The sequence below is a fragment of the Arvicola amphibius genome, chromosome 7, assembly GCF_903992535.2.
Source record: "Arvicola amphibius chromosome 7, mArvAmp1.2, whole genome shotgun sequence".
NCBI lineage: Eukaryota > Metazoa > Chordata > Mammalia > Rodentia > Cricetidae > Arvicola > Arvicola amphibius.
In genome coordinates this window covers 84514847-84534987 of record NC_052053.1, presented here as the reverse complement: position 1 = coordinate 84534987, position 20141 = coordinate 84514847, and positions in this window count along the sequence as shown.

Here is a 20141-nt window from a genome sequence, read left to right as displayed (position 1 = left end):
TCTTTTTTTCCTCCTTTTCTGCCAGCTGAAATAGTTCATGATCAATCTGAATTGCATATTGCTGCTCTAGCTCTGGTCTCCTTTCTGGAAATTAAAATTCTCCTGCCCAGGGTCAGGAAGATGCTTCTGAATCCTTAGTAGCAGTATCATAAGAGATCCATGACACAATGATATTGCAGCAAAGGGCTTGTGTAAATATCTGGCTTTATTGTTTCAATATTACTAAATGACTTTCTTTAAGGATGATTCCTGAGGGATATTTCAAGCCAAGCCAGATTAAAACCCTGAACTCTGATTCAATACTCTACATACTTACAATGTCAAGAGCAGTTTTGTTTATAAAAGATCAAAAGACAGAAGAGAAGGGATCCAGTAAGTCATTCATGTGAAGAAGTGTAGACGTAGATTGTGGGTTGATGACCCGTGAACATTCCAAGGTGTCAACAGACTCCAGGTTTGTAATCACTCGACATGTGAATGCTTATATGTGAATCCTTTCAGTCTCCAGTCCACAGCTACCCTGATTCATTAAGTCCACAGGGGCTGGGCTGTATGTGTTCTATAGAACACTGAAGGTCTTGTCTTACCATGTCAATGTGGGGAGTGGCTTAGTGAACATCACTCTACATTGCAAATGAACTCTACTTGTGGAAAGGGATACACACCCATTTCCAGTTTAGTTTAGAAAGAAAAACAAACAAAAAAATGAGTGGCTTCAGTTCCTCAAAGTAGCCAAAAAACAGATATTTAAAATTCAGGTAGAGCTGGAACCAAGAGCTGGAAAATGGGGGCGGGGTGGGATGGGGGTAAGGGGATATGGGGAGAGAAAAGTGTGAAGGGGAGGATGGGGAGAGCTTGGGTGAATGGGATGGTTGGGATATAGGAAGGGTGGATATGGGAGCAGGAAAGTATGTATCTTAATTAAGGGAGCCATATTAGGGTTGGCAAGAGACTTGACTCTAGAGGGCTTCCCAGGTAACCAGGGAGATGCCCCCAGCTAGTTCCTTGGGCAGCTGAGGAGAGGGAGCTGGAAAAGGCCAGATCCTATAGTCATACTGACGAATAGCTTGCATATCACCATAGAACCTTCATCTGGCGATGGATGGAAATAGAGATAGAGCCACACATTGGTGCACTGGACTGAGCACCCAAGGTCCAAAGGAGGAGCAGAAGGAGGGAGATCATGAGCAAGGAAGTCAGGATTGCGAGGGGTGCTCCCACCCACCGAGATGGTGGGGCTGATCTAATCGGAGCTCACCAAGGCCAGCTAGACTGGGACTGAAAAAGCACAGGATAAAACCGGACTCCCTGAACATGGCGGACAATGAGGACACTGGATTTGGATCCTACTACACATACTGGCTTGGGGGGGGGGGGCTAGCATGTTTGGATGCTCACCTTACTAGACCTGGATGGAGGGGGGAGGAACTTGGACTTCCCACAGGGCAGGGAACCCTTACTGCTCTTCGGACAGGAAAGGGAGGGGGAGTGGAGGGGGGAGGGGGAGGTAAATGGGAGGCGCGGAGGAGGCGGAAATTTTTAATAAAAAAAACATGAGCACAGAGTAAATAAACTAGAGAAGTACAAACAAATAAAAAGTAGCCCACTATCACAGTTTGAAGAAAAAAAAAAAGCTGAGCTGGGATAATCTTTGTGTGAGCTTTCTTTGTCTTTTAAATAGGTTTAATCTCCTGTAATCCAGAGTGGCCTTGAACTCTAAGAGATCTGTTTGCATCTGTCTCCCAAGTGCTGGGTTTAATGGTGTGCTCTACCACTGCCTGGCTTCTATGACTATGCACTCTGATCTTTTGGAAAGCATTGTTTGCTAGATCATAAACAAACAAACAAAAACTACAGGGTTCACTTAGTGCTGCCAGTGTGTGTGTGTGTGTGTGTGTGTGTAACCATTCACAAGATGTTGGACAGATAATTAGTTATCTTACCCGTTAAGAAAACTGATCTTTCCGGTGCTCTAATGTGGGGCTCAGTCATTTCTGAGCTCCCAAGGTCCTAATGAGGAGCAGAAGGAGCGAGAACATAAGGGAGAAAGTCAGGACCGTGAGGGGTGCGTTCACTCACGGAGACGGTGGGACAGAACTAATGGGAGATCACCAACTCCAGTTGGAATGGGACTGATGGATCATGCGACCAAACCCGTCTCTCTGAATGTGGCCAACAGCGGGGGCTGACTGAGAAGCCAAGGACAATGGCGCTGGGCTCTGATTCTTCTGCATGGACCGGCTCTGTGGGAGCCTTCTCAGCATGGTTGATCACCTTCCTGGACCTGGGGGGAGTTGGGAGGACCTTGGTCTTAACATAGAGTAGGGAACCCTTATGGCTCCTTGGCCTGGAGAGGGAGGGAGGGGGGGTATCGGTGGAGGGGAGGGGAGGGAAGGGGGAGAAGGAGGGGCGGAGATGGAAAATTTTAAATATAAAAAAATAAACCATGAAAAAAAAAAGGAAAAAAAAAGAAAACTGATCTTTCTAGTCTAGCCACCACCAATTATCAATACATCCTCAGGTAGTGATGGGAATTCCCAAGTCTTTCCTCTGTCCATATTTTAAAATCACTCCTAAGGGTAGAAAATATAATAAGTTACATATCACTATAGGGCCTTTGAAGTGTCAAAAATCAGTCAAATCTGCTAACATTTAATTGAGTCATATACTCCTGTCACACTCTAAAAGACTGAATTGAGAGCGTCCTGTATGTCTGAATATATTTTAAATCAGCTTTTCTTAATTATCTACTAACAAGAACTAAAAATCAGGAAATGGAAAACTTCATAGATGTGGGTATTATCCATAAGCTCTGTGCTGTCAAAATTCCAACGTAGTTTTACATCTCAGACAGTGCTTGATAAAAATTTTTAAGATTGTCTGATAATGCATGTTCATTAGAATGAATATTTTCTGAGACTGCCAAATTGGATTTAAAAATAAGTGTCTCACATAGGTCCATGTCTTTGAAAGTTCAGAACTATGTTTGTTAAAGGCAACAAATTTTAAACAAGCTTAGATTTTATGTCAGAAACATAAAAGTATTTGGAGTTTATGTGAGAGATAGATTAAAAGTAAAACTTTAGTATCTTTTTTATCTAGATTGTTTGGCTTTTTTCTTTCTCTGCCTATAACTATATCCATCATAATATATCCCAGATCATTAAATTTTATCATACTTCTCTAGATTGTGAAGTACTCAAAACCATTTTTACTTTTTAAAACATTAACTTCATATGAACATACTGAAAGGTCAAAACTGACACGAAAAGACCCAGACAAACTTTGTTCTTTTATTTTATCATCCCCATTAGATGAACTCTCTTAATATTTTTAAAGAGTAAATTACTATTCAGCTGAGTAAGAAAATGTTGGAATCATAGATTTTTATGTTTGAAAAAAATTATCATATATACTTCAATTTTTAAAACTAATCATTAAAATTAAATTATAATTAAATATAATTACATTACCTGTCTCCTTCTCTGCCCCACTTCTAACCCCTCCAACCACTCTGTATCCCCAACTCTAAAATTTTATATAACTAGGTGCTGTTTTGTAATTTCCATAACTGCATATATTTTATCAACATTTTTAAAAATACTGAACTCTAAGAATTTATATTTTTTCAAAAATAGTAGAAACATTTGAAAATATAACTTTAACTCTTAATGTTACTATAATAATGTCATATACATATGTTGTACAATGATCTGTGGATGTTATGTGTCTAAATATGTTAGTTACAGTCAGGGTTATAAAGCATTTTCAGAACATATTCAACACATCGGCATATTTTGCAAAAATGGTTTATAATAAAGTGACTTAATGTTCCAGAAAAGTTGAGCTATGTCCTGTAACAAATTGTAATGCATGTTACCATACAGATGTCTAGAAGACTCACAGATCTTTCTTGGCCAACTCTAAAACCCGAGTCTTTTCTCCTGACCCCATCGTAAAGCAGAATGAGGAAACTTGAAAGTTGTCCTCCCATCTATAACTGTCTGCCATGGTGTATACACTCACACACAAATAAAAATTTTAAAATAGTTTGCAGACTTTGCATAGCTTAAATGGTCCCTGAAACAATGCATCATGTTCTGATTTCATTGGAAAGAAGACTGGTTCTGCTCTCGTCGTAGTTAGACCTGAATGACTTCATATGTATTTTAGAGCAGGTTTCCCTCCTCAGAATTTTACCAATGAAAAGAGTCCTGAAAAGCATCAGGAGAACGATGTCCTTCAGTGCTTTGAGTTATGTAGTAATTGAGTGTGTAGAGTACTAATTTAATGAATGATTCATTGCATACTGTGAATTTGGTTGAGAATTTGGCCATGCGGGTTTTGGTATGGTCATTCCCTCCGTTTGTCATCTTGTAGTTGGCTGCCTGCTAAGAGGGTCACAAGAGCAGTGCGCTATAACTTGGGCTCCCTTGCAGCTGCGGTTCTACCTAATTTGTACTTTGGCACTCGAAGGATTATAATAAATGAAGTGCTGCTTTCAAAGTTTCAGACACACTGATTTTTTTCACCTGTTTGGCAAAGGTGGATTTAATTTGACTTTCACGAGTGCAAAAATCCGTCTCCTTAGAAGTTGGTCAAACTATTAATTTTATGGCAGGGACAACTGAGCACAGTAAACCTTTTCACAAAGCCAGACAGCTTAACCTAATTAAGCAGTTGTTTTGACAGGTGGCAGAAAGTGGAAAGAGTGCTATCAAAAATGTTTCAAGACATAAGTTTGATGAATGCATGAATGTGCCCATGCAGGTGAAAATGTGTTTTGGAAGGGTGTGATGACAGCTCTATGTCCAAAGAGTGGAAGGTGGACCTCCAGAGTCATTTATGCACGTGTCTGACAATTCTTTCTGGGGTTTTTAATGGGCAGGAGGATCTGGTGAGCTTCCATCTACAGATTGTCAGAAAGTCAAAAAAAAAGTATTAACTGTCATTGGGACAATGTATGAACTAATTTGCTTAACTCAGAACTAAAGTATTTAAAAATCAAAGTTGACTTAGGTTGATAATTTGAATTTTGTACAGAGATTTTTTTTTTCTGAAAAAAGTACATATAGTTTCAAAAGCACTTTCCACTTGCAGAGCTTGAGTCCTAGGACTGCAGGTGAAATACATGTGTTTTCCTGCGTGCTGCCAGTGTCTAGTAGACCAATTCAACATACAGTTGTTGGCAAAGTCCTTTTGTGTATTTTCAGCAGTGGCAGATTGTCATCAAGGATCGTGTAAAATGTATTCTCAAGTAAGAAATCTAAGAGTCTTAAGGGCCTAGTGCCTTATAATGTGTGTATAGCAAAAGCTGGCATTGCTTGTGTGTTGATTGTGTGTTTCCTCCTTGCATTCTCTATTGTTCTATCCCTTTAATAGAAATTTAAGGAAAGTGACTCAAGACTTTTGATCACTTATGACAAAATGAAACTAAATCAATATTGGCATTTATAATCATTTGGTATCTTTGCTATGTTACCGTTTTATGTTGTGACACATTGTTCTAAAAATGTGGTAATTTGTTTGCAATAATTGATTTTATCAAAATACTCAAAGTACCCTATATTAAAATGAATTCACTCATAAAACTGATAATTTATCTTTTTAATTATAAAGATAATAACATCCAGAAATAATTATTACAGTTAAAATTATAATAAAGTGATTTTTAAATTTGAAATATAGCATCAATAGCAGTGATGCTATTGTTGATGACAAAATTAGTAATTTGGTCAAAGTCATATTAATCCTTAAGTCTGAAATTTAATCCATAGTTTAAAATATGAGCCAAATTTTCTTAATCGTAATAATTTGCTATAAACTCATTTTTTTAAAAAAGTAGTTCTCAACTTGTATATCACAACTGGTATGGAGCTTGACTGGCTTATAAGAGAAAGAAAAACAAAACAAAACGACCAAAAACCAAAATCCAGATATTTACATTATAATGAATAACAGTGGAAAATTACAGTTATGAAGTAGCAACGAAATAATTTTATGGTTGGGATTCACCACAACATAAGAAACTGTATTAAAGTATTGCATCATTAGAAAGGTTAAGAACCACTGCTTTAAAAAAATGTTATTTTTCAAATACATTTAATCTATAAACATTGCCTTGCACGATGAATCTTAGGTGATTATAGACTAGCCTAATTCCTAAGATATGACTCTTCCAGATTGTCCCTATGAAGAAAAGGGAAGCAAATGAAAGCCTTCATAATAAATAAATGCTAAATCCCTGGGAAAGTTTTCACGATTTTTAAGGAAATTAGATCTAGAAAAGTAATAAAGAAATGGATGGTTTACCGTACTTTAGTTTGACTTTCCTGAGAATAATGTCTCTTGAGAATATGCAGAAATTGTGCACTTTTCTTGTCCTATGAATATGGGTGCCAGATCCCAGTATGGATGCCAGTAACTCAACTGAAAGTACCTTCCCTCTGTCATCACTTGATCTGTGGCACAATCTGATACTCCTATTGAAACAAAGTTTTCTAAACTGTATAAAAATCAAAGGTAGAATTATACTGAGTGTTTAGTATACATTCTAAGAAACACACATCCCATTTTTGTTAAAAGTAACAATTTTTTTTGTTGAAGTAAAATAACATTTGTTAAAAGTAGCATAACATTTTTTGTTAAAAGTCACAGAATACAAACATGGAGACCTGATTGCACATAACTTAAGATTTTATTTAAAAATTAATTCCAAAAGCCTAAAGTATCAAAAGGCCAGGTCCCTGGAAGAGGAGATACAGGTAATTTCAGTAGAAAAGAAGAACTTGTGTATATCGATGATGTTCAAGCATGTCATATTCATTGTTCTTCCACTTGAAGGTGGGTTTGAAAAGGATGCACATGCTACGAGACCAAGAGGACCAACAAAGCTAAATGCTTGTTCAGTCCATCAGCATTTTACAGCAAGATTTCTCTAACATAACAAATGTTGCCCTTATGATGAGAATGTATCCACATTCATATATTTATTAGGCATTACCAAGTTTATAATATTCAATATTTTCTTCTACTCTATGAACTCCAAGTTTTTTCCTTTTGCAATATTCTTTCAGGCACAACAGTTTTAATTCTGATCAAGATAAGACAAATTTTTGCATGTTTCCTCTGTTGCTTATAAACATGGACATCAAGTCACTTGAAAATGCTATGGTGGGATGCCATGTGAAGCCTTAATGCAGGCAGGAGGGGCTTGGACCTGCCCCCAACTTAATGTGCCAGACTTTGTTGACTTCCCATGGGAGCCCTTACCTGTTGGGAGGCGTGAATGCAGTATTATCTTGGGAAGGGAAGCAGAGGGACAGGAGGAGGATGAGGGCGATGTTCTTTACAAACAGAATCCGCAGAAGCTATGATGTAGATGTTTCCACTGGCGATGGGCTCCCCACAATCTGTTGATCTCTCCATTATGTTCTATTGTGTTTCTTTGTAAGTCTCCATTGGCTGTAAAGAAATGCTTCTATTTCTCAGCAAACATTGTGGAACAGAAAGCAGAAATATTGTACAAGTTCTAATACCATGTAATCTGAAGGGAAAGTCTCCTTCAGAAATGGTTATATAAACAAGGCTAGAACACTGATGATATCAATAAATATGTCAACATGTAAGGGGGCACATTTTCAGTGTTTTAGTCCTAGACAAATAGTTTCAGGCAACTAATGAAAGCTAGGAAAAGGAAAATTAATATCTTCCAGGGGTAGATCTCTTTATTGGTTGCCCAGTGTATTCTTATATATACATTTGTACACACATGTTTGTATATATACACACATGTATGTACACAGTATATGTGTATGCACAAACACATAGATGTTCATAACATAAATGTATATAATATATATGCAAACACATACATATGCAACCCAAATAAATGTGTAGCTATAATAACAAAATGAGGTCATTAATTTGAGAGTTAGAGGGAGCATGGACGGCATTCAAGAGAGGGTATCTGGCAGGAGCTGGATGGCAGAATGAAGAAATAGATATAATTCTATTTCAGTTAAATTATATAAACATATAAACCCTGTATAGTCTTTTAGAAACTAAGTATGACTTGATAGTGAAACTGGAAATGAAAGATGATAATCTTACCACCAACTACATAATTCCAAAATTTATTTTAATGAAAAATTTTACACACTCTGTTTTCAATAAAGCACTATAATTAATGGACCTGGATGCAATTTTCCCGCCAACTACTGAAGTACTGCTTACTTTGTTATGAGTAAACTAATCTATATGATTAAGAGGTATTGCACCAGAGCACAATGAATATACTACTTGCCATATATACTGTCTCTCCTTACTAATATTCAAGATATTCCAAATTTTAAAGGTTGTATTGTCTGAAGATATTTGTAGTTATGCAATGACAAAGAAGCCAACATTACACACACACAGACATACAGACACACACACACACACACATGGACATAATGGAGAGAAAAAATATGTATAATTAAAAGTATGCTATTTTAACTATATCAATAAGGAAATATCAAAGCAACCAAATAATTACCCTGAAGAACTTTCAGTAGAGTTTACAATTCCTAAATTTTGTCTTTGATTGGCATTTGATTATTCAACTTTTGTTTATCATAAAAATAACACAAGATTTGGTAAATAAAAGAAGCCCGCTATGAAAAATATTGTCTCCTCCAGAAAACAAAATCCTAATAGGAGTTATTATAAGGAATGCACTATACATAACATGAAACAAATTATAACAGTAAGGAGAGATACATTTCAGAAAAATATAAACAGAAGTTGACTGCGCAGCTCAAACATGCAGATGTCAAAATTTTCAGTGGAACAACATCATAAAGAGGCTGCTACTACTACTACCATGTTTTGGCCAAAGAGAAAGATAAGAAAGATGAGCCAGTTTGTCAGTCAATCAATGTGTTGTTCAAAATTAAATCATGGGATTGTGTTTTAAAGTTAATGCTATTATCACCTTCACATCATGAAATAGAACCTTAGGCCGGAAAAAAAAAAAAAAAAAAAAAAAAACATCTGAAAGAATGTGGAAGTGGAAAAGAAGGAGGGTTGGTCTGGTCTGCTCTTATATAATGAAAGTCAGGAAGACAAGCTCTCTGAATACCTAAGGGATTCTCTTTTGAAATTTTCACTCCAATTAAATACACAATAATTCTCCCAGAATAACTCTTAAGTACAATATATCTGAATAATACCATGTTAACAAAATTTGAATGATGCAGGATGCCCATATGCATGCTGTGAATATGTCTTATTACCATTGGTTAATAAAGAAGCTGAGTTGGCCAATATATAGGCAGATTAGAGCTAGGCAGAGAGTCCAAACAGAGATACAGCTAGAATGAAGGCAGAGTCAGAAAGATGTCACCAGCTGCCAGGGAAGAAAGTTGTGAGGTAACAAACCATGTCTTGTGGTAAAATATAGAATATTAGAAATGGGTTAATTTAAGTAGTAAGAACTAGTTAATAATAAGCCTTAGGCAATAGGCCAAACAGTTTGTGATTAATTTTAAGCCTCAGCATCTTTATTAACCAATGGTAATAAGACATATTCACAGCATGCAAAAGGGCATCCTGCGTCATTCAAATTTTGTTAACATGGTATTATTGAGATATAGTGCACTTAAGAGTTACTCTGGGAGAATTATTGTGTCTTTAATTGGAGTGAAAATTTCAAAAGAGAATCCCTTAGGTATTCAGATGGCTTTTCTTCAGGAACTGGTGGGAGAGAGAGAAACCTCTAGTTACATCTGAACCTTAGAAGAAATTCAAACTATCATTTTAACATAGAAAGACTCGAGATACATTACACCTATGAAAATTTCCCTCCCCTGTCAGAATACAGATATAATTTGTTAAAAGACCATTTTGCACACTATAAGCAACAAATCACTACAAATGGCTAAATATTTACTTGCAAATATTAAGATCTAAATTCAGTTAGTTGATTTCATCACTAATAACAATAGTTTATAAATTTACACTATTTCTTTGTAGTTTTTTTCTGTTTTTAAGCAAACGAAGCAATTATATTTGGCTGTCTAGATTAGTTATAACAATACAGAATGGTAGAGGAAGGATAAAATGAAGTCATATGAAATAGGTGGGAAGACATTTACCACACTTGCTTTCTCTGTATTAAATCATTTTGGTATTCACTGTCTCATCAGTGCTACAATCCTTTTGGATACTCTCCAAGCTTCGCCAACATTCTGCTGAGCCTCTGCATATAGTGCTGTGGTCTATAAAGAGTCTATTAATTCTTGGTTAGTCCTCTTTTTATATACATCTCCACTTTCTGATGCACAGATATCATTCAATAATTTCCAACAGTGAGTCAATGGAATTTAATTTAATACTTAAGGGAAATTCAAAGGAGATTTGTGTTCAGTCTAGCAAAGATTCAACAGAACATTGGGTTTTAGAGGATGTTTTATTTTTTTACACACTTAACAAAACATCCTGCAGTGGCTTACTACAATCTCAGTGAAGAAGCTTTCTCATTGGTTTTGTTGCTTTGATTTGTCAACTTGACACAACTTAGATCATCTGGCAAGGAATTTGTTTGCTGATCTAGTTGCCTAAAAATAAGGCAGACTCATATGATAGTCAACTTTATTCAGAACATCAAGCAATTTATACTCTGTGGGTTAAGAAGAGCCAACTGAGTAGGGTATATAATCACAAGAACAAGTCTCATGTAGCAAAAACATGTTTCTATAGAGGTATAGAAACAAATAAGAACAGCTACTTGTAATGACTAATCTGAAGTAAACTCATGCCTGTCTGCTACCCTTGGGAGGTGCAAAAAAAGAACATTACAAGATCAATTCCATGTTTTTAAGGAAATTGTTTTCACAAGTCTCTTGTCTTGCTTTCTGATGAACACTCAGAATTTCCTCTCACAACACCATTCTTGAACTGTGTTCCAACAAGATAGCTTATTTTGTATTAATAAAAAAATCATTATCATGGCCTGTAAACACATTTATGGAACATTTTCTTGGTTAATGATTAATATGGGAGGGCATAGCCTACTGTGGGTGTTGTCATACCTAGGCAGAAGGTTCTGCTAGATATAAGAAAACAATTTGAGAAAGCATTAGGAAGCAAGCCAAGAAGCAGCATTTTTCCATGGTCTTTGCTTCCATTCCTGTCTCCAAGTCCCTACTTAGAGTTCCTGCCCAGAATTCCCTCAGTGAGGAACTGTAACCTGGATATGTAAGCCACTTAAACCCTTCCATTCTTATGTCAATTTTGGTGCTGGTCTTTATCGTATCAATTGATAGCAAACTAAGTTAAGAAATCTGAATGTTGTTCTTGAACTATATTTGCATAGTCAAGTAAAGTAGATGACTTCAATACATACGAATAAGCTTCACATAGGCACATGTTTAAGGGGGTGCATTTGGGAGTATCTTTTATGAGGTTGAAGTCCAAATTTTGTTATAAATAAAACAAGAGAGCTGCTTATGATTAATGTTCACTGTACGGATATCTAGTTATATATTTTTTCTAAGAGATATACCATTGAATAGTGTATTTTCTGCATTTCTTTTTTTTTGGAAACAAAGTATATCTCTTTGAAAGAAGTAACTGTTTAAGAATGTAACTCCATGGTGTAGTACTTGCCTAGCATGTGGGGCTCTTCAGCTCAATGCTATGCATGCATCACAAAGAAATGAAATAAATAAATTAAATTAAATTTTGATTATGAGATTCATTGGATTTTTGGTGTTAAAATTAAAAACATTAATTGATCAAACTGGTCTTATTCATGAGACATAATATGTTTCAAATCTTGTAGGTTATTAACTCAGTCTTTCAAATTTGAAGCAATATATTTACTAATAACAAAGCAGTGACTCCTCAAGGCTTTTGAGATCATACACACATACACACACATATGTGTGTGTATGTGTGTGTGTCTCCCAGGTCATTTTGTTATGTTTCATGATTAAGTAGAATAGGATGAATACACAAAAAGTAGAATTTCAATCATAGAACACTATGTTGTTATCACCAGGGAAAATGGGTCATTAAGAGAAAGCATAATAAAAAGTATTGTTACTATCCATAAAACCTTGAATTTGTGGGATGATTTCTACAGAATCATTGTTACACACAACAATGATCAAAACTCATCATAATAAAGTATTTTCATGTCCTGAGGGAGTGTAAGTATTTCCCAAGCCTTGCCAAAGTACCTTCTTTCTTACTGGGTGGAAAGTTTATTCAAACATGCTACTCAGGGTTTTTTTTTTTGATAAAAATAATTGCTCTTCTTCATTTTATTTAGGCTGAATTTTAACATGCACCAAACTATATTTTAGCATTTTGTGTCGAGAACTGTTGGCTTAGCTGTTTCCCTCAGTTTTGTTAAACCCAGATGCATTGTACTTAAAGAATAGTAAAATGATGTATTACCTGTAGAACGGTTTGTCAAAAACATTTTATCAACTCTAATATGAAATATGACGGATTTCTATTTCCTGGTTTTCTAGTTGCTTCACAGTATTTCATAGAATGACACTAAGTGCGGTGTTAATAGTGAAAAAGAAAAAGATGGGTTTTAAAGCAGAAACAGAAACACGGTGAGTGTAAGTGTTAGAACTCTGAACCTGCCACCCTAGTGTCAGCAGCTTGAAAACCATCTTTTGGACAATGATGGCTTCCAGGATCCTTAGTTAAGGCACTTGTTTTGAAATGAGTTATTGCTGTCTTTCAACAACATTCTACTCAACACATACAAAAGGGATCACAGATCAAGCTGTGTGGTTTTCTTAAAGCAAGTTTCTCTTTTATTTTTTTTTCTTTATATTGGCAATGGTGCCCAATAAAGCAAAAGTAATGCAATAGAATACACTACACCCTTGTATTATACACATTCTCCGGACTAAGAATATCAAATGTAACATACATGATATTCTTTAAACACTAAAGATTAAAACTTAGAGCAAGAGAGTTAATAGAAGGCAACATGGAATACAACAACAATAAGTTGTGATAACTATAATTACTGCATCAATATATTTATGGAAGTATATTATATGAAAAAAGGAGAAATAAATATAAAGAGAGCTCCAGAAAGAATACTGGCTTCTTCTTAAGGCCTGGTAATAAAGTTGTAGAAACTGTTTTGGAGAAATGATAAAGATGGCTGAACAGAGAGAAGGTTCATGGAACTGATTCTATTGAGGACAAGTTTATTAAAGGTAAACTGAACATTTTTGTTTTAAAGACAATTTAAAAGATAATTAGGAGAAATACAGATACATAAAAAGTATCATCTATGCATTGGTATCAAGAAAATAAAGATAATTAGGAGGTCTGAACTTCAAAAGCATCAGATTCAGTTAATATTTAGAATAGAAGGTAATTCAGAGAATAATATTCAAGGAATCAAAGATGACAGAAGCCTTCCATGAAAATAAGGCATTTATCACATTACAGTAGTTTATAGGAGATAGCATTACTGAGTCTCTTGCTCATGGATGTTGTTGTCTGATGGCGTAAATCACAAACAATCCCACACCAGTTTGGAATTATGATTAATAGAATGGTTATTTATTTAAAGGGGAAAAAACTTACAGATCACCGTCCCAGACAACAGCCCTCTGTGCAATCAGGAAGGGAGCCTAGTCGTCAGAAGCGGAGCCGGAAGCCAGAGAGCGAGCGGAGGGAAGTGGCCGCATTTTTAAAAAGAGAAACCACACCCCAATGGGCTGGTATCTCAGCGGCTATTAGCTGAAGGAGCAGAAGGAGCTCCCGCAACAGTTGTCCAACTTAACTATTACTTTCTCTGATTTCAATACAATTAACCTTCAATTTAGAATGTAAATATTGTATAGGAAAGTTGAGGAGGTTAGAATTTTTCTGGAAAGTTTCATGGGCTTCTTGTGTGTATGTGCAGATGATGATGACGGGACCCTCACTTTTGTGTAGGGACCCCAGTCTCTTCTTAAACATGTCTTTCTTTTGAAGAACCTCAGCCTCTTTCAAGATGTAATCGCACAGTCTTAGTGCAAGTTATGCAAGATAGAGATCTGACAAGGATGTGCCAGAGGTAATTGATATAGTGCTGGTGGAATACACACAAGAAGGTAATTGATACAGTGCTGGTGGAATACACACAAGAAGCATATATTTGAATCACCTAACCATGTTCTTCCAGTTTGGGTGAATTTTGTTTCACCTGTTTTCCATTCTTACTTTACCAAAAATCAAAGGATAATATGACATAGAAAAATTTTTGTAAGATGGAGATCTCCTTCTCATAGTGGGAAGTAGAGTACAACTGAGACAGTAGAGAGATCAAATTATAACAGGATGTAAGTGATAAACTTTTCCAGTACTGTCACAGTGATGGTGAGATTGGTGTGTAGAACTTCTAAGACAGAATACATAGTTTAAAAAAAACCTAAGGTTAACAACTCATCCCCCTACAGTTCTTCTGGGACAGATCGAGACATGAAGCCAATATTTAACATGACACAGTCAGTGCCATTGTGACAGTTGTGATGGGATGGCATTGTGGGAATCCCCTGTCTAGATATACCATGTGGGACACCAAGAAATGGAAGCCGGTGTGTGGATGGGTTTGGCAAGAAAATATCAAACATACCTATATGCTGGAGTAAGCCTTGATATAGGAAAGAGCTCAAACAGAGGGTAGAGCACAGCAGCTGTGCAGAATGGTTGACACCCACATCCTTCTCTACAGGCTCTATGAAGAGCACAACTGACCAGAGCACCAGGAAAGTCTGTACTGTGGCACAAAGCTGTGAGCCTCTCCCTCTACTTCTGCTGGAACAGCCTAGCTCCTCACCATCAGAGATGACTTGGGGTTGTATGAAGGGCATGTTCACATACCAAGTGGGGGAAATAATTTCCATCTGAGGACACTACTTTACATTTATAACTTTTATGAAGCAGAATTTGAAGTGAACAAAACAGTTACTATGAAAAAGAACTGTGTGAGGTAAAGATCCATTTTTATTTTAAAGATCCTTTATCCTATGTGTCTAATGAAGTGGTATATAGAAAATTACACTGGTGATTAATGAGTAATTCTCAAAGCAAAGCAGAAAACTTTTGTGTAATAACTTCCTAAGCAATCTGGGAAGGAACGTTGTTACTGCCATTGCAGATTTACCTCAAAAATATTTTGCCACAACTTAACCTTAATCTTCCTTTTCTTTTTCTCATTACTCTCTATTTTTCCTCCCATTTTTTTTTGGTCTGGAGAAGAGAATTCTGGAAAGTTTGGATATAGGCTTTCTTTCATAACTAATTATGAAACATTCTAATTTACTGTATCTGTAAGTATTACCCCTTCTGTGTGCAAATTCCCCTTTTCTTCAATTATTCACATGGTAGACTGACTTACTTTTCATCTCTTTTAAATTTTCTTTCAGAGTTTCCAACTACTTAGCAAGATCTAATTTATTTGGGCATTCTTTAATATTTCTCATAAAACACCCAATAAATGGAAAGGAGACCCTGATAATGAAGCATAGTATAACTGCTACAGTTGATGTCAGCTAGGCTCTGTAGCTGGGTGGAACAGAAATGCCTGGGAACTAAGAATGGCTTAAAGAATAAAATATGCCCCCCACCTGTTCTTACAAATGCAAAGCATTTTCTATAGCTTAAGCTCATGTGATAATTTTTTCATGTGGCAAATTTATGTTTTTTTTCCATGATTTTCTCTTCTCGGTAATTTTAAGAATTGCCTGTCCCTTAATTGGAATTAGACTGTAAAATATTATTTGCAAGATTACACTGTAGAAATTACAACAGAAAAACTATTTATGGATGTGTTGAGACTAAGCATTTTGGTAAAATGAGCAGTTCATTGCTCACATCATGAATAGTCCAGGAACATAGTACAAAGGCACTGAAGAAGTATCCTCTAATCAAGTTGGGTCATTTCATGACTCTAATACATAGATAATATTTTTTCTGAAACTTTGATTTTCTCTTGACTATAGTTTTGATTTTGTCTTTTAATTGAGAATTTACTATTTGCCTTGAGAAAAAGCTGTTCCTTCCTCTGGTCATTTTAAGGGACCTTATATATGCTTATTTATCCTGGTCAGTGTGTCAACCAATTTCTTCTGCTTCTGCACTGAAATAAATCAAACTCTGAATAAAACTATCATCATCTAGCTAAATTCATTTCACAATATCTATGTAAAGAAAATCTCCCAAACACAAGAGCTGTTTTTTTACAAGAGTAAAAGGCAAAGTTATCCATTTGGATTTGTGTTTTTCTAGCTTGTAATAGATTAACAAGATCTAAACGCATAAATAATTACAGAAAAACTAGTTCATCATACAGTGACCTGGGTAGACAAAAGTAAGGGAATATAAAACAGATCTCCTGATCTCTGCTCAAAGTAATAATAATAATGATGATGATGATGATGATGATGATGATGATGATGATGATAATAGCTAAAGAAACATCTAAAATAGTCAACTAAAGTAAACATTGGATTCTTAAATTTTAACAATAAGCATTAATTCCATAAAACTTTGGTGAAACTCTAAATAAATGTTCTAGATAACATGCAGATGACAAATGAACATAAGAATACTGAACATGACTTGTGGTTAAGAAATAGCAAATTAAAACAACAGTGTGACACTAAATCATCCAAATAGAGCAGTCACAACTTTAAAAAGCTGTCAATAACAATTGCTAGCCTAGCGCAAAGCAGGAAATCCTGTTTTGTTGCTGGTGGGAAAGAATAATGGCACAGTCCCATTGATAAGCAGTTGACAGTTTCCAGGAAAGATAAACATAATCTTATTGTCCAATGATTGTTGTTCTAGGCATTGATCTGCCTGAGTTGAACAGTGTGCTGACATGAATTCTGTATGAGGAAATTCACAGCAGCTTTGTTTGAGGGTAAAAAATAAACAGTGAACCCTTCATACACTGGGATATTATTCAACTATCAAACCATGAAAAGATATAGCTGAATCTTACATGCATAGCATTGAGTAAAACAAGCCATTACTAAGCCACATACTTAATTATACTCTATCACATATACACCATTCAAAAGAAGATAGAATCATGCAAAAAAGAGATAAGGGTTTCAAAGTAGCCTTGAACGTGTTTGGGAAAATAAATGACAATTAAGCAATTAGTGGGGAATAGACGGAGCTTAAGGTTCTCATCATGGTGAGACTGTACTGTGTGATCTGTAAAAGTATCTAAAGTATACAAGCAGTGGTCGAAGTGCATAAAGCCTCAGGCACAAGTAATAGACTAATACATGAAATCAGAAAATATACAGGAGTTGGGGTGAATTACTAGAGAGAAAACAGAAATTGACAAAAAATTCCAAACATGTCAAAACCGTGTGATAACCTCACAGAATAGCATGCAGAAATAAATTGTAGGAGTAAGTAGATTTGGAAGCCGGTGGAGTCTGAAAGACTCAGCACCAAAATAACTGTGTGTACATGCTCCGATTGATGAAAATGCTTTCTTCAGGGGATGTGTTAATAATTCTGAAAGCACTCGGCAAGCATAATGGATGGGAACAATGATGTATACTGATAACACATGTGTGATGAGAACCAGAATTTTCACTGTGGGATGAAGGATGGCAGCTGAATTAGAGGGATAGGCTAAGATGACCTGCATGGAAAAGGATTGGATCTAGAGAGACCATGAATCGTGTAGTAGATGATATAGATATGAATAGATATATAGAGACTTAGAATAGATAGTTGATGATGGAAGTTACAAAATAATCTCACACTAGTTCAGAATTATGTATAACGGATTATTTATTTAGGAGGAGACTCACAGATCACAGTCCTCTGTACAAACGGGGAACAGGAAACGAATACAGAAGCCTAAAGCAAGAGAGTGAGCACACACTTTACAGCTGCATTTATAGTATAAAAGATCACTCCCAAGTTGTAGCCCTGCTGGAGACAGACACTGGACAAAACTTTATTCAGTAAGCCACAGCCACGTGGCACAACATAGATTAATGGAGATGGGTTAGTTTAGGATATAAGAGTAAGCCAGAAATATGCTTAAGCTATTGGCCAAACAGCATTGCAAATAATATAATTTCTGTGTGATTATTTTGGGAGTCTGGGCAGCTGGGAAGTGAATGAGTGATCTCCCCCAACAAATAGATATAGATATGTAGCTATCCAGACACATATACAGATAGAACAAAACTCTTATTAAGCTATAACAATCCAAATTTTTTTTTCGAGACGGGGTTTCTCTGTTTTGCTTTGGAGCCTGTCCTGGAACTCGCTCTGTAGATCAGGCTGGGCTTGAACTCACAGAGATCCACCTGTCTACCTCCTGAAGGCTGGGATTAAAGGCATGCTCCACTATTGCCCGGCTACCAATAATAATCTTAACATTCAGGTTTTGATATCCAAAACTAATATTTAGTAAGGGAATGAGAACTCCTTCACGAAATGATAGGCTCTACGACTGGGACACAAACCTGTAACAATTATATTTGTAATGTCAGAAAAAATATGATTCAAGAAATACTTTAACAGTGTATGACTGTCCGATCACAATGCATGCTGGAAACACGTAATTTCAGTACACTTAAAATGTAAAGATTACGGCTGATTAGAAGGCCCAAAATGCTTCCTATGCATTATGAAGACCCGAGTTTAATTACTTACCATGCATGTAAAATTCTTGGTGTGGTGGTGCAAATTTTGCTTTTACCCAAAACTGGGGTGGTAGAGAAGGTAGATCCTCATGGAATCACTGGCTAGATCAATCCTCAATCCTAATTAATTGTTGAAGCCCAGATATCAGTGTGAGATCCTATCTCAGGGCAGACTGGGCAGTTTCTGAGAAATGATAGCTGAAGTTGATCTCTGCTATCCATATACATACTCACACACGTCTGCACCAGCATACAATCCCCCCACACACCACACACGCAAACACACAAAAGCGTAAAGCTAGATGAGCTTCAAGATGAAGGAATGTTGTGTGAAAAGACAGGCAGAATGTAGAAGGTGAAGACAGTGCTAGGCAGGGTCCACAGGGAGAAGGTCGCTGGCTCACAGGATTCAAAGTGCAGTCTGTGAGGGCAACAAACACAGGTCAGCAAGAAGAGCAAAGTTCAAAATGAGAAGCGACACTGGCGTGGATGAAGAAGGGAACAGAGGCAGATGGGACAGGGCACTGCGCTTTCATGTCTGCCTTACTAGGTCTGAGTCTCAAACACATGACAACGTCAGTGGTAATCATAACTATTACCCAAACAGCTGCCTAGTCAATCATATATGATTTCAAGCTCTGTCCAAACCATCAAATAGTTTTGGTGTATTCCACAAACAAGTTAATATGAACCTTAGTTATCTGATTTGGGCAATGAAAAGCAAGTGTGTGTGTGGGGGGGGGGGTTAATGGGAATCCCCTGACATTGAGAGGATTAGCTGACTCATTGGACATAGAACAATCACTTCTCCAAAGACTGTTCAAAGGAGTGAGTTTAAGCAAGTATTGAAAAGATTTTGGCATGTATAGTGGACAGAGGGCTTCTGAAGAAGAAGGATGTGATGCCTACTAGCAGTATTTCCTAAGTGTGGCTATGCATTAGAATCAGCTTGGGAGCTATAGAACTATCTGGATGCGACCCAAAGAATTCTGGTATAATTGGTCTGGAATGCAGGCCACAGCCCAGGTTCTTTCCACTTTACATTCTTGTCCAGCCCTGCACAAGTCCCTTGTGATGATTTTTTCAGTTCGCCTTTGGATTTTACCATAGCCTTTTCATTCAGTTATGCATGGCTGTGGGCTGTGTACCCTCCTTCCCCTCGATTAGAGGTGTGACAGGATTAGCCAGACTCTCAAATTGTTGTGCCTTATGTGTCTACAACCACCAGAGTCGAGATAAAATCATGAAACTCATTGAAGCCTTTGGAAAGGAGACATTGTTCCTTGCTGTATGTAAAACTGTAGGGCAGTCACATCTGAAATGATAACACTCCTCCTTGAGCCTTCAGAGAGAATTAAAAAATTCAGAGAAACCTAGACCTGCATATCTTAAATCAGACAAGCCCAGAGTTGTGCTAACCCTTAAACTTTAAGTGGTTAGTACCAA